Here is a 14,770-nt window from a genome sequence, read left to right on the forward strand (position 1 = left end):
TAAATCCTTGAAGTACCCTTTGGTGAATATGAAAAGCAATTTGTCTTTCAGAGCAAAAGAAGTCCCTTTTTCATGTCTTAATTCCAGGATACACATTTGAATCCTACAAAAAATATTTTTTCACTCACCTACTGGACTAAAAAAAGTCTCTTTTTTATTTACCTGAAAAAGTATAGTCAAGTAGTTACAGTAAGTGACCTGGTCAAGAGTTATTTTTTCACCAGTTTGCATACTTATTCCACAATTCAGCAAATTTTTTACTCTGGAAACACCTCACCTTTAACGTTAACTGCCCTCCCTCAGCAGTGTTGGGAAGTTTTCCTTTTAAAAGAATACAAAGTTATCTCAATAAAAATTAACTGGGAAATGTTATAGCTAGTCTCAAGAGAAGTTTGCCAACTAGGGATAGACACAGATTTACTGAAAGAATGGCTGAAATCAGTGGTTATCAGCAGCAGACTATTAAGTCTTTAAATCAAGAGATTTTCACTGCTGCAGGTGGGGCATGGAGATACAGATGGGGAGTGGGGCCCATGCTCTTCCTCATCTTTTATCACAGCAGCCCTCCCAAAGCTTCTCACTTGTGAAGTTTATACCAAATTTTCTGACACGCTTACGGGCCTGTTTCCATATACTACGGTTAGGAAAAGAGCCTTTTTCACCGTTTGTTCCACAGGCTTGAATGACACTCATTTTATCAGCTCTTCAACATTTGCTGTTCAACATCAAACATAGATATCAGCAGGGTTGTGCTTGTTGGTTTTTTTACAATACCAGATCAACCAAGTAATTGACGAGTAACAAATCTGTTTGCTTTTCATGGTACTTTGCATTGATTTTTTGTAATTAAACAAAAGACTGGATCCTGCCTTTTCCCTCAAAATGGAGCGCTGCCCATACAGGCACTTAAACTCTGCATTTACTTTCTAAAGAATCATATTCTCTCTGCTCCTTCCCCACGACAGCTCAAGGCAAACCACAGTCCCTGGGACATCTGGAGGTTGTGGTCTGAATGAATCCCTTCCAGCCATGAACAAAAGCAATCATCTTTGCTGAATTAATAAATACTTAAGACTTGTTAGTATTTCTGAATTGCAAAACTCCGTGCTTGCAAAGGCCATACAACCTCCTTCAAAAGGTTATTAAAAAGAAAAGCAAAAGCTCCATGTTGGTTGTCTTAACTGTGCAAGATGAGAAAATACATCTGCCTTGTGTCTTTAGTAATTGATACACAGCACCTCCTTTAGTATCCCTTGCTTCTCTTGAATTCACATAACCACGGCTTTAGTTTCTCAAGGACTTTTTGTGAATGTTGGGGAGAAAAAAGGCTAGAGATAATGACACGGTTATGCTAAAGATACAGTGAACACAGCCAGCAAGAAGAATCTAAGTATCCTCATTCTCAATAGTAACAGATGCCAAGACAGCAGAACCCAGCCCTGAACTGGAAATGTTTTAATCTCTTCACAATTTATGCCAGCAATACAAGGAAGGGGTTAAAGTGCATCCAGAACATCTTAACAGACCTAGAAAAAGCCTCTGTACTACCCCTCCCTGAACCTGGCTCCTCCCTCCCTTCGAGGGAGCCAGGGTGCAGCGCACAAGGGGCTGAGGGACAGTGCGGCATCTGTGCAGTTAAACCATTTCAGCAAAGCTGCGCCCTTCTTAAAAGTCAAGCTGGGTGTGCACTTCTGGCAGAAAGGCTGCCTGGGCAGCAGAGGGGAGGAGCAGGCAAGGAGAAACAGATTCACTTTCTACCAAGATTTTGTTTCCTACGTGTTCAACTCCAGTCTGAACGCTCGCCTTCACAAACACACAGGCGTTGAATTGTTCAAATTACACATAATCTTGCGTTGCTCATTTACGACAGCACAACCGGCGACAAAGAAAAGAACTTAAAGTGCTCAGCTCCCTTCAAACAGGAAGAAAGCCCGTGGTGACAGGCTAGAGAATGCTTGACTTGTTTTTCCACCACCCCATGATGCACACATACCACACTCAGTTCAGGAAACTCCAGCAAAAACTCTGCGCACAGGCTCTGAGTCTGCAGGAGAATTAAATCTCCAGCTCCCCCTCCCCGAGTTAGGCGTACAGATTACAAAAAACCAGAACCTCTCTGAAACATCTCTCTTGCAAATTGTTGTAATTTCCCATCCGCCTTCAGCTCGGATGACTTCGCTGGGTCCACAGGGGATGATTTACAGCATTTGTTTTGGATTAAGGCTTCCTAAACTGTGACTCAGGAGACAGAGTAAATGATCTGCAGCTGCCTTGCAGAGCCGTGTTAAATGGTGGAAGTGCCAATCCCATGTGGCTCTGCTAGTGGGTCCTAAACGAGCTTTAGTCCAGCAGTTATCACTTGATGCAAAATTTTAGAAATCAATGACCGTATCAAGTTGATTTGCAGACTGATAAAAAAGTGAAAGATTTGTTAGATAACCTCTATTGAAAAGAACATGGTTTGTCCAGGCACTTGTCTCCTTTTAAATTAGTAAAGTTATTGGCTGAACAAGCCAATGCAATGTTTTGTTCTATTAGTGAAATCTATTGTTTGTCATTTGCTTTTGTGTTGAAAGCTACTTCTAACACCACACCTTGCTTTGTGGGCAAACGACATTACAAACACTTGTGTTCGGCATGACATCTAGTCTAACTGCAGCGGGACTCCACAGAAGTTAGGGAAGGCAAACAGGCAAAAAAAGAACTGCATCCTCTGGGTCAAAAAAGGTTTTCAGAAAGGACATATTCATTTGCTTATTATTTCTCTGGCCACTTCTGAATTTTGGAAATTTCTGGATTTTTCAGGAGGCACAAAGTCCTTTTTCTAGTAAACAGGAAAGGCGTGTTTTACGTTTGTCTTTAATGATGGCACTTTCTGTACATTCACTGAAAGGCAATCATAAAGTACCATACTAATGAGTTACTTTACCTTCCCCTCAATTTTCAGTTTTCATACTGTCACATTTTAGTCAATCAGCTGTTGCTAAGTTGTCTCCAGTGCTATATGAACTTTTCTGTATCATACTGCTCACAAGTGGAGGTGAAACCGTGAGAGTCACCTTGAAATGTTTTGCTCCTTAAGCATACCCTTTCTGCAGAGTGGATACAACCTCACAGATGGATGCTGCCAGCCCGTATTGGGTAATTAGCTGCAGTCTGGTAGAAAAATCGCATTAGCATAGCCAAGCCCAACATCGATCTACTAGATCAGCGCAAATCTGCAATGCAGATGCAGAAGCCTATCCAGCCAGTTCACTTCAGGATTTTAAGTTCAGTAACTGAAGTAACTCTACCAGTTAGCTGCTCAGCACCTTCCGCACTGATGAACATTCTTCATAATCTACCATAATTCTTGGCCACGGGCTGGTCTGCATGTTGAAACACCGTTGTTCGAAACAATGAAAGCAGTTGTGCCTGCAGTGTTTGCAGACTGCTGAGATACTCACAACACAGAAACTAAAATAAGCATGAAGAAACACAGTGCTGTCAGTATTATAATCATTTAGTGCTACCTCATCTCCTACCATCGCAGCTGTGTGAGAAGAAAACGGTTCAAATGAAGATACGTGCTCAGCTTCCAGACACTCCCGGTTATGCTCTATCTTAATGTAGCTCCAGCCCTTCAAAGCTTTTGCAACCAATAGCTGCAGCTCCAGGTCCATTCTGTATTTACACTTAAGCCAAATCACAACACTTACAATGTAGACTAACATAAAACAGACTAGTAGACCAACACCTCTACCTAAGCACAGAGGAAAACAGATTTTCCTGTGTATTAGTGTATTCCTTCCTCCTGAACAAAGACCTGACATGAACAGGAATGTAGTACCAAGTGCAGGGAATCAAAAAACAACCAGCCAGCACAGATGGAACTGAGCACCAGCTGGAGCCTGCTGGTCGAAAGGGAAGACAGCAGTCTCCAATCTTTGCTTTCTAGAGAAGATGGCCAGCAACACTGTCACCAACATCTGCAGGAGATGGCCCCTTCTACAGAGCAGCACCTAGAAAGGAAAACAGGACTTTTACAGCTTTTCCTACAACATCCAATTGCATCAAGGATTGATCTAGTTAAAGCACTGCTCCATGCCAGCTGATAAATTCTGTTCAGAAACCAAGAAAGCATTTTGAAAAAGGTTTGATTAGAGCTGCCTGGGGGCCTAGCAAGATGCAGGAAACTTATGTGACCCACTTGTGTTGCTGATCAGAAGCCTTTTCCCAGCAGACGGTGGGACAGCGCATGAGAACAGCCAGTGAAATTTCAGAGGAAAGCTCTTCACAGAAATATTCTGCAGTTCATTGTCTCCAACTTTCACTACCATCACCATGTAGCATCACAACTTGTTTGAGCTCTTGTCTACCAAGAATACTAAAGCTTCCTCATGCGATTCCTCTAACTTTTGCTTTGAACTTGTTTCCTTCAATGGAGCTTTTTTGTAACTCCGAAAGACTTTGCATACTTCTAATCTGTCAGGAACACTCCCTGTGCATAAAGAATTTACATGCTGTGCAGCAGGAATCTTTTAAAATTGTTCACTTTTGAACAGAAAGAAAGCTCAGAAAGAAGCCCCCGATGGAGCAAAAGTGGCAGTGATGGTAAAGTAGGAGTAAAGTGCTACAGCCATGAAAGAGAAAAATAATGTAGTTGGATCATGAAGTAGATGCTTGGAACATATGTCAAGGCCAGATCAAAGCAGCCAATTGTTGCTGTTATCTACTTAATCTTCTCTGGTGTGGAAAAGGGAGTTAGGAAATTCTGTTCAGCCAATGCAACTGTCTAAGCCAATGCCCAAGGCAAATAATGCTCTAAACAATAAGGCGTTTTGTTTAACTCTGCAATAAATACTAGATTTCCAATGACAGCTGTTTGGTTGCAATCTCCTCCTGCAATTTCCAGTCAATACTTCGTATTTACGTAAATGCATAACCATACCTAATCCCCCCCAACCCTCAAGTCTCATCTCCTTGAGAGAGCGAGCATGGGGTGGGAAATGGGGGGTTAAAAATTTAATCCTTGAAACAAAAAATCAGGCCACTTCCGTGAGAGCTGCCACATGGTATCTGTTTGAAAAAGTGACATTCAACAGGGGCACTGTAGCACAAGAGAGCCATTTGTAGATTTTTACTTTCAAGTTATTGAAATCTTTTCACAAGATTATCCCTCACAGAACAGTTTCATTGCAGAAGGATCTCTAGCGCAGAAAGAATTGACAGAAGCAGCTCCTGTAAAACGGGCATTAAGAACAACTGCAAGTCAAGGCAGCAATCTGAAACCTTTGCTTTCAAAGGGACCTAGCCCTGACAAGCTAGCGCCAGCCGGTGACTGTACCATGCAATGGTCCTTGAACTCTTAGCAGCTATATTATTCATACAGTAGATTAACTTCTTATTGTTTGCCCTACCTATTGATTGAGAAAAGCTCATAAAATGCAATTTGTCTGAAAATGATACATGCAGATCCGTGCCTTTATGCTGAAGATATCAGTAAAACGAGTCAAAGCCACAAACAGTAATCTTAATTTATAGGGACATTACCCTGAAGGTACACTTATCTTCCTGTATGTACAGTAAAGTTCTATCATCTGTCTTTAGCAGCACAGACCATTAGGACCATAATATTCATAGATTACAATATAGACTATAGAAAGACAGGAGTATATTCTTGTAAGTTTTAAAATATTAATAACCCTCAAAATGCAAGCTTCTGGAAGCTCACATATACTACTTTGCCAAGCAGTGTTACCCGCTCTTGCACTTTGCACTCGCACAAAACTCTGCTAACCTCTCATTCCAAGACCAGAGAAGTCCCTTGAATGAGGATGAATGAACATGGTTGGTTGCAGATACAGGAGCTGACAGATCAAGCCTGCCTTTTTCTCCACCACAAGCACTCCTACCTATGACCGGATTTCTGCATGATGGCATAGCACACTAGGGATGCTCACCAGTCACTGCTGCAGACTCCAAGGATAAAAATTTTTGAATCTAGCAAAATCCTTCGGGGGGGGGGGGGGGGGGGAAGGCATTTATTCCTATATGATTCAATGTAAAACACAACCTCTTTCAGTCACTGTGTTCAGCAGGATGAGTACAAATCTTTAGCTTGACCTGGATCTACTACCATCTACTTTTAGAAGCTACTTGCATATGGCCAGTCTAAGGCTAAAATAAATACATTCTAATGTAAGCACAGATCATTAATGGATTGGATCTATAGCTTGAAAACAGGTATTGGACATGCTATTGAAACCATAGATGCTTGAAATACATAAGGAAAAAAGCAATGTGAGCCCCAGTACAGCTCTTATACCCAGGTGCATCTTGCTTCCTCTTCCCTAATTCTTCACCAGGCACATGGCCCATTCATTGACAACTGTGTTTTCCCAGTTTGGTTTCCTGGGAGTCTCTATTGGCTGCACATCAAGCCAAATGTTCATTTTGCTATCAACATAGCCAGGGGGCTTAGAAATGCTAGCCAACCCTTGTTCAACTAGTGTTACTGTTTTACAACATGTCATGCTTGGTGATATTGAAAGGAAAAGCCAATAAAAGGAAAAAATTAATCTTGTGATTAAGCACAACACTTTGGATTGCTGGCTGCTGACACTGGCACCACGCCACCTTCTCTGACGACAAAACAACCTGTCTGCTGTCTTCACCAACAAAAGGATTTTTACAAAATAAGGGTCTCTTGCTATGAATGATCAAAAGAGCAGCTTGGCAAAGAGACCTGGCCAACCATCAATTACAGCTTTGTTCTATCCCAACTTAAAGCTGATACTGTCCAGTTCCAGACTGAGATGACCAAAGTCCTGCTCGTACAGAATTTCTGCGTGCCATGCAAGTTACAGCTAAATTCACAATTTATAGAATTTATAGCAAATTTATAAGAGAAAAAGAGTTTGAAAATTTAAGATATTTGCATGTGTCAATGCAGAGTATGAATTGTTTTGAAATCTGAATCCCCAGGGCTGGCTAAGCACCTGCTCCCTCAAAAACAGGCTTACGAGCCATTGAAGGATTTGTGCTGGTCCTTTGGAAAGGGATTAATTCCTTTTCAACTATGAATATTTGCATAGGATACTGTGTTAGTTACGCCAAAGTCCTCTTTGATGCTTGCACTCAAGCAGAAACTGTAGTTTTTGTGATCAGTTATACAATGTTCATTATTATTCTGGCAAACGTTTAAGTTCGCTTAGAAGGTCTCCCTTAAGGAAATTCACGTATGCAAGTATACTTAGTGAAAACAGGAAAGCTCATAAGCATGGTCAAAACAGAACGCACTTCTGAATGACTTCTCACCATCACTGTGTTAGAGGAATACAACAGAAACTCTGTACTACAAACAGCAGGGTCTGGCCTCTATGTTATTTGCAAATGGAATCCCCCTTCTTCCAGTCCTGCTCTCCCTCCTTCCACACATTCTTTAGTCGACCACAAAATCTCATCACTTTATACATGAAGTATTTTCTTAAAGTTTAACAGCATAAGCGCTGGACAGTCCTTCCTAGTCCAAAAAGCTGTGATCTATGGCAAATCATGTGAATGACCATTACAACTACCATCACCACCAAAACCATCAACAACACCTTCACACAAAGTCCAAACCCAAAAGACTCTACTTTCTTGTTTCAATGTGGTTGCTGATGCTACAGTATACCCATTAGTTTTGGCAGCGTCAAGGCCACTCAGTGGAACAGTGTGATGAATGATGCTTCTTATAAAATAGCTTTCTAAAAATCAGTTCCATCCAGCAGCTACATACGGCTGTCTCACAAGAAGTGCGATGACATAGCTGCTTCCCAGTAATAAATGGTAAAGATATCACTGCTTCCCAAAACAAATGCTATCTTTATGAAAACCTCTCCATTTTTATGTTTTATTACTTTTAGCCATTCATAAACTCCATCAAAGGGGACAGGGGGAAGTCTCACTAAGAGGGTAGTGAAGACACAAATATTTTGATCAGAAGAAACATTTGACCAAACCTTGATGACGAACAGCAAAATAACAGTTTCTGGAATCAACGTCTCAAGCTTCAAATGGTTGTGGCAGCCAAAAATGGTTCTGAGACATAAATCACATAATCTGAAATGGAATATAGCCTGCTCGTTTGTATGCTTCCCCTGCTGAAGTAACCATAAGAAGCTGTTCTTCAGCTCACTAGGCAAGAAAAACCATGTGTTGATAGAAAAGTTGTGTTACCTAATGCTATGAACCTATAAAAGTGATGAATAGCCCTAATGTTGATGCAGCTGGTGAGAAGATGCTGTCAGATCATTAAGCATAGCCAGGTGATTTGTCAGTGTTCAAAGACGTTGAATTTTCTGTCTTCCACTTCCTCCCTCAGGCTCCCTGCACACGCACACGTCCTCCAAAGCCATCTTTCATTACAGACTGAAAATCATATTTTTCCTCCTCTTCTCCCTATTCACCTTTAAAATCCTCCAGGTTTCCAGGGATGATTTTCAGCTCACAGTCTCCTTTCTCAGGGAGGCTGGGTTTGTGCACAAACATTTATTAGCAAGTTTAGGCTAACACACTGGACTGTAATTATCACATTCAGTGTTCTTAGGAAATTCCTTCCTGCTGCAGTAGCGGAATGCAGCCATCCTACATGTGGACTTCCCCCCCCCTCCCCTTCTGGCTACAGACAATAAATACTGCTTATGTATGCTTTTTACAGTGCAGCAGATTGGTGTTAGATTAATTCTAAAATCTATTTTATGAGATTAGTCTGATTAGCTTGGATTTCAGATCTGTTCTACAAGACATACTGAAAATCTCTTTTCAGTTTAAGTTCTGGGGAAAAAAGCAGTGAATTCTCAAATGTATCATAACAGAGAAACAAAGCTCCTGCTAAAAACAAACCCAGAAGTGAGAGGCACCAAGGCCATGAAAAACGGAAATAGTAAAAGTACAAAGAAGCATCAGGAAAGCTCCTCCACTAATACTCTACCATAACCAATGTGCCCTTGAGTTTGCTAAATAGCACTGCAAGATCACATTGAGTTTTTTTACTTAGGTAAGCAATTCTGCTTGGGCCACAATGACTGTGCATATGAGCAACCGCCAGGGATGTTTTCAGCTAAAGAGTTCATGGTCTAATCCCACAGACACAGGTAAGAAAGTAATTGGTGCATTCTTCATGTTGCTCACAGGGTGAGCGTCCTTCTGACTTAATCATAATGCTTGAACTGAAACATCTCACAGGAGACAAAAGGAATAGACACAAAGATTATAGGGTGAGAAAAGGATCTTCAAAAACACAATACGGAGACAGCATTTTTCACACTTGTGCAACTAAGATAATTTCTTCTGGAAAAATCCACCCCTGCTGTAGGCTAATATTTTGCATACAGTGAACATAACCATGAACAAGGAGATCTCAACTATGACACGCATAAAAGCAGATACCTTTACATTCTCAAACAAAGCTAGCTTTTGACCTGCTAGGGGAGGTGTGGAGACACAGCAATCTCATTTTTGTCTCAAGTGACTGCTTTCCTGTAATTCAGCAGCAGCTCTGCACTGCATTAATCTTACTTTGTAAATGCTCCACAACATGGACTGGCTGGGCTTCAGGACAGTCGAAAAACCTCAAGTGGAAACTGCCTGTGTTTGCTCAACACCTCATTTTCAGACCACTTGTCATCAATGGCAGAACTGCAATGGCAGTTCTACCGTGGAACAAATTCCTTATAAATACAGATTTACAAAACTGAAATGCCTAGGTAATAAAGACAGCTGAGAGACACAAACCCACAAGTAGGATCATATTTAAGACTGGTTGCAAAATGTGACCAGACTGACAGCATACAACTCTTCTTAACATCTTTATAAAATCTCAAATATGAGAAATACACATTTAAACAATACAGCAAAGGACAAAAGTAGCATGAGAAGACTCAAATAAATGCAAGTTGCAGATACGTAGAGTATTTTATTATTGCACTACATTTTCAGGCTGCATAAATAATTGTACATATATTCTGTGGCTGTACTAAGGCACTGTGACAACTATGACCTTATTGTGGCAACAAAATGCCAAGAAATCCCCTGAGATTTAGCAATATTTTCTGACACCACAATCCTGCAGCTATCTCCACAAGCAATTAAATGAAAATGCTGCACTGCCTCCTGCCACATTCCAGAGAGCTATATCGGGCAATTCAGCCTAAGAAAAACATTGAAGATTTATAACCAGTGACTGACAACTGCCAATCAGCTCTAACATACTCACTGCAACTTCTTGAAGTGGTTCAGATAGGCTTGCAAGAGAAATATTACACTGTATTCCCCTGAAAATGTGAAAAATATCTTCCAAACAGGTTCATCTTCCTGAAAAGGAAACCTATATTCTTCATGCAGAAAAAACCTGCAGTTGTGGAAGATGCCAGATTGCTTTGTGCTTTCTATGCCAACCCTTCCTGCCACCCCCAGCACATACAGAGAGACTGGGCTGCGCTGTATTGAGCATGGCAGTAGCCACCAAGAACATCCCAAAGGGGGAGATACACAGCTGAGGCCAGTCCGGTTGCTATCAACTACTTGCCTGGCTGGAGGAGCCAGGCGGCTTGAAGCTGGCTAAGACGTGCTAGTGCTGGCATACAAAAAAGCCCTGGGAAGGAAACAGAAAGGATGTGGATGTTTCCCAGGGAATAAAGGCAAAAAAACAGCAGTTAGAACTGACTGCCTCAGATTAAGTGTGTAAAGGAATAGTAAGTAAAAACAGAGGGGGATATTGAACGTAGAAGATAGAGCAATAAGGAAAAAGTACAGAGGGAAGAAAGGAAAACAAGAGCAAAGAAGGTGGCAGAAAGTGTTGCAAGAAAACACTAAGCCTGTTTTCCATGGTGCTACGCAGTGACATACTGAAGACAGTAGTGGTATTTTTTGTTCCAGGAACAAGGGAGACAGTTCTCCCACCTTCATTCCCTCTACTGTGATTCTCACTCAATCAGCCCACAGTAAAAATCCTTGCCTCAGAAGGACTATTGACAACCAACTAAGCTTGTCCTTAAAATAAAGCAGGTTACTGAACATGGAAAGGCTTGGCATCGCACAAGATTGGTCACTGAATGCTGCTAGGAAGAAATCTAGTACACCGTCGAGCTCAAAGCTACCATGGGCACTTCCACAGAAAACATACCAGCGTTTCAGTGGCAGGGGTCAAGGTCAGAAACACAGATGAGTCTCCGAATCATCTTTAGATCTTATAGGTTATTCATAAAAAAAAAAGATAACAAGCAGTTGCAAATTTTGGCTTTTCGTTTTTGGGGTTTATTTCTTGCCTGGTTTTGGCTCTTTGTCCACTAAGAGCTGAGTTAAGCTTATATAGTTGATAGCTGTTCTTTGTCATTCCTGAGCTGGAAGACACAGAGACGCAGCCTGTATGCAGCATCTGTGTGACAGCCTCTTCCCCAGGTTGTTCAGACAACTACTGTGTCCACCAAAGGACACGCTATGCAGGCAGCTGACACACGGGAATTAATTTTAACACATTATTCAGGATTTTGCCTGTTTTCATCATGCTTTTCTAGTACAAGCAAAATCACTTTCTGAAACTATTAAAGAACTTGGCATCAAATAAAGTGGAGACTCAAGTTCCTGCCTGGAGGGTCTATGCTACAGCATTTGTAGACTCCATCAAAAGGCAACGTTTGCTGATAGACAGCCAGACTTTTAAACTTCATTTGCTCAGGCTGTACCAGAAGCATCCAGCGCTAACACAATTCTAGCAAACGTAGCAATCATTTGTTCTGCTTGACAAAGGTCACCAGACATTAACTTCAATCTCCCACTGAAGTCTGTTTACTGAATTCTGCTTTCAGTGGCAGAACCAAAGATTTCACAATGAGCTGGGCCACATTTTTTATAATAAGCAGTCAGGAACATCATGCCTTTCTTATACTCTGCAATTTTAAGTTTGCAGGGTATAATCCTGAAAACCAGGATTAAATTTAATATGCTTTGAATTCATATGATCTCATTACAGGACAAGATGATTCTAGACAGACTATGCACAACTGTATGCTAAATGTACTCAAGAGGCCCAGTACGTGACAACTATGCACATACCAGCAGTTCTGGCTGGAGAGGAGGGTTTGTGTAATTTTATTCAAAAATCTTTTTGATTTTAGTCTTAGGCAAAATCCGAACTAAGTGTCAAATTCTAAACACTGAAGTAGCCTGCCACTTAATGGCAATGCCCCTTAAAACTACTAGATTTTATTCTGAGGCACAAAAAAGGTACACGTTTTTAAAGAACCTTTAGCTGGTCTCTTTTACTATAGCTAAGTATCAACTTGCTCTTATCTTGCAGTAGGATTTGCAAGGTAACAGCAAGTTGATACCTTGTCTAATTCCACAAGCGCAGACGTATGTGTCTTGTGTGTCTAATTTATACATGGACATTTCCAACTTTCAAAGGGGAAAATGTGATTTAAGTACAAGATTGTCTGCCAAATTCCTCAAACAATTACAGATGTTTCTTACATGTCTGACCTAAGAAGGCTGACTGCTGAAACCTAGACTTATCCAAACCACTACAATTTCCTCTACAAGCCATTTGTCTACAGTAAAAGGACAAGAGGAGATCTAGATTTATGGATCATGACACAAACTTATAAATCTCTGCTCTTAGTTTACGATTTTAAAAACATTTAAGTATGGAGTTTGTCAGCCGAAGTAGCTTTTGGTCCTTTAATCATGTATTCCAGTTTAATGGAGCAGAAGCGGCACTTGTGTTTCCCTGCCTTAATGTATGCTTACTGTTTCTGTTCAACGCCAGTATCTGCAGCAAGAAAGCATGTAACCAAACTTCCAGAATATTGGAAATGCAGCTGCCAACTCCACAGTGGGGAATAGCCCAGATGAGATACCTTTTCCTCCCAGCCTTAATACTTCTCAAGCCTGCAGGACTCCCTGTACACCAGAAGGCATTGCTGCTGGCGCACACCAACTATCGCTTATCCAGCCTCATAAAGAGACTGCCTGGCATGCCAGGAACAGAACGGCTATTTACAACCCACCTGTCCAACACACAGGGTCCATAGCGTGTATCGGTGTCACTCAGAATACAGGATGGGTTCTGGTTTTTCAAACAGCTTGTCTTGATAGGTGTGAGGCAACCCCAGAACTGCTCTAATACTCAGTTTCTTATTCTGGATCAAGTTGTCCCCAAATTACGGTTGCTTGACAATTCCAAGATAAAGAACCTGTCCTCACTTTCATACAGTTTATCAAACTTCAACCATTTTGGGCGACTACTCTGAACATGTAATTTTCAATCTCTGTCACATGAATTTTTCAGCTATTTTTTTAAACAAGCGAAAGAAAAACATTTCTTGCACAATTAAATTCCAGTAACTTTATCTTTGTGATACTATTGGTGATGATGTTTTGGGCCTAAAATTTGGCAGTGTTGCCACTGACGTTTCTTCAAACCAAAACTTTTAATCATATATTATCCCAATTTTTTTAGATGGTTCAAAACACGATTTTTACAGTGAATGAGCTATTCAAAAATCCTAATCAGGGGCCCATTTTACTAGGAGCTGTATAAACACAGCTGCTAGGAAGGGTCTGGTACAGATTGTAACATAATGGTTTGAATTCTGTTTGGAGAAGAACCTCACAGTGGCAACTTAAACATGCCAAATATGCTTCTGTGACCCCAAAAATAAGTGTGATGTGGTTTGATTAAAAATAAAGTGAAATTTAATACTCAAATACAAAGAGCAGAAGGTGGAACCAGAGCAACCATGATTTAGTTGAAGTATATTTGCACAGAAGAGCAACACCACATGAGCAAGAGAGGAAGAAGAGCAGTTGAGGAGGAAAGACAGCTCTGAGAAAAGAGGAGCAAAAACAACCTGAGGCAAAACCAGAGCCAAGGTGGCCAGCTGGGACCTGCTCTGCCTACCAGAGTGCTGCTAGCCCTGGCCATCAAAGCAACTTAGGAACCACTAATCCTGAAGGAAGGCTCCCAGGATTTAGCCATAACATGTGGAGGGTTCTTCAGATTGTATTCTGCTTCAGTCGGGTCATTTTCCTTCGAAACTATTCACCGTCCAGGAGAAATCCAGTGTCGAGCCACAAACAGATGGGAAAACATTTAACCACGAGCAGACTGACTCAGTGCCAGGAGAAAGCCCATATGCGGCAATTCAGAGATAAGGCACCACGAGGCTACAGGTGGAGAGGACAGTTTCAGGTGGTTGCTTCCACAGGCTCCTCTGGATGCTGCAGAAAAACACCAAATACTGGTTATACGCTCTTTCCAGTGGTCTTAGTGAGGGGGGTGGGGCACAGGAAGGTTGGTTGGTTTATTTGCTCAATGCTGAAATAGCTCTCAGTTCCAGCTACAGACAGTTATTATCCTAGAAATCATTTTATTGTCACAGAAACATATATTTGAGATAAATTGGCTTCCTTTTATTCAGTATATCTAACAGTGACAAGGAGTTTTCAAAAAGAGTTTGCAGTTGGATTGATGGACATGTAATCATTTTGTAAGGCAAGATGAATCTCTCAAACTAGTTGGGCAGAGCAAAAAACCACACTGAATTCCCCTTAGCCAAGGAAACAAAAGAATAAATTACCACATTCTACATGTACTTTAAGGTATTACAGAAAAAAAAAAAAGGACCAGAAAATTTTGCCAGATAACTGACTTCAAAGACTATTTGAATTTCAGACTGAAAGGATTTCTAGGAAAAATCTTTTTAGAATGGATGCAGAATTTGTTATAACCAACTACATAGCTTAC

General features: G+C 41.0%; 1 protein-coding gene across 7 annotated transcripts in view; it reads right to left on the reverse strand.

The window, feature by feature from the left end:
- ZDHHC8 (zinc finger DHHC-type palmitoyltransferase 8) overlaps positions 1 to 14,770 on the reverse strand; it is a 122,818-nt gene that overhangs the window by 47,209 nt on the left and 60,839 nt on the right. For 3 of the 7 annotated variants that reach the window (XM_054219372.1, XM_054219374.1, XM_054219373.1), the window contains one exon: positions 10,241 to 14,244. The exons of 3 other annotated variants lie outside the window; for them this stretch is intronic. The gene's annotated coding sequence lies outside the window, so the exon portion shown is untranslated. The remainder of the gene's footprint in view (positions 1 to 10,240; positions 14,245 to 14,770) is intronic. One more of the 7 variants, XM_054219371.1, reaches the window with a different exon arrangement.

The sequence above is a fragment of the Rissa tridactyla genome, chromosome 13, assembly GCF_028500815.1.
Source record: "Rissa tridactyla isolate bRisTri1 chromosome 13, bRisTri1.patW.cur.20221130, whole genome shotgun sequence".
Classification (NCBI taxonomy): Eukaryota; Metazoa; Chordata; class Aves; order Charadriiformes; family Laridae; genus Rissa; species Rissa tridactyla.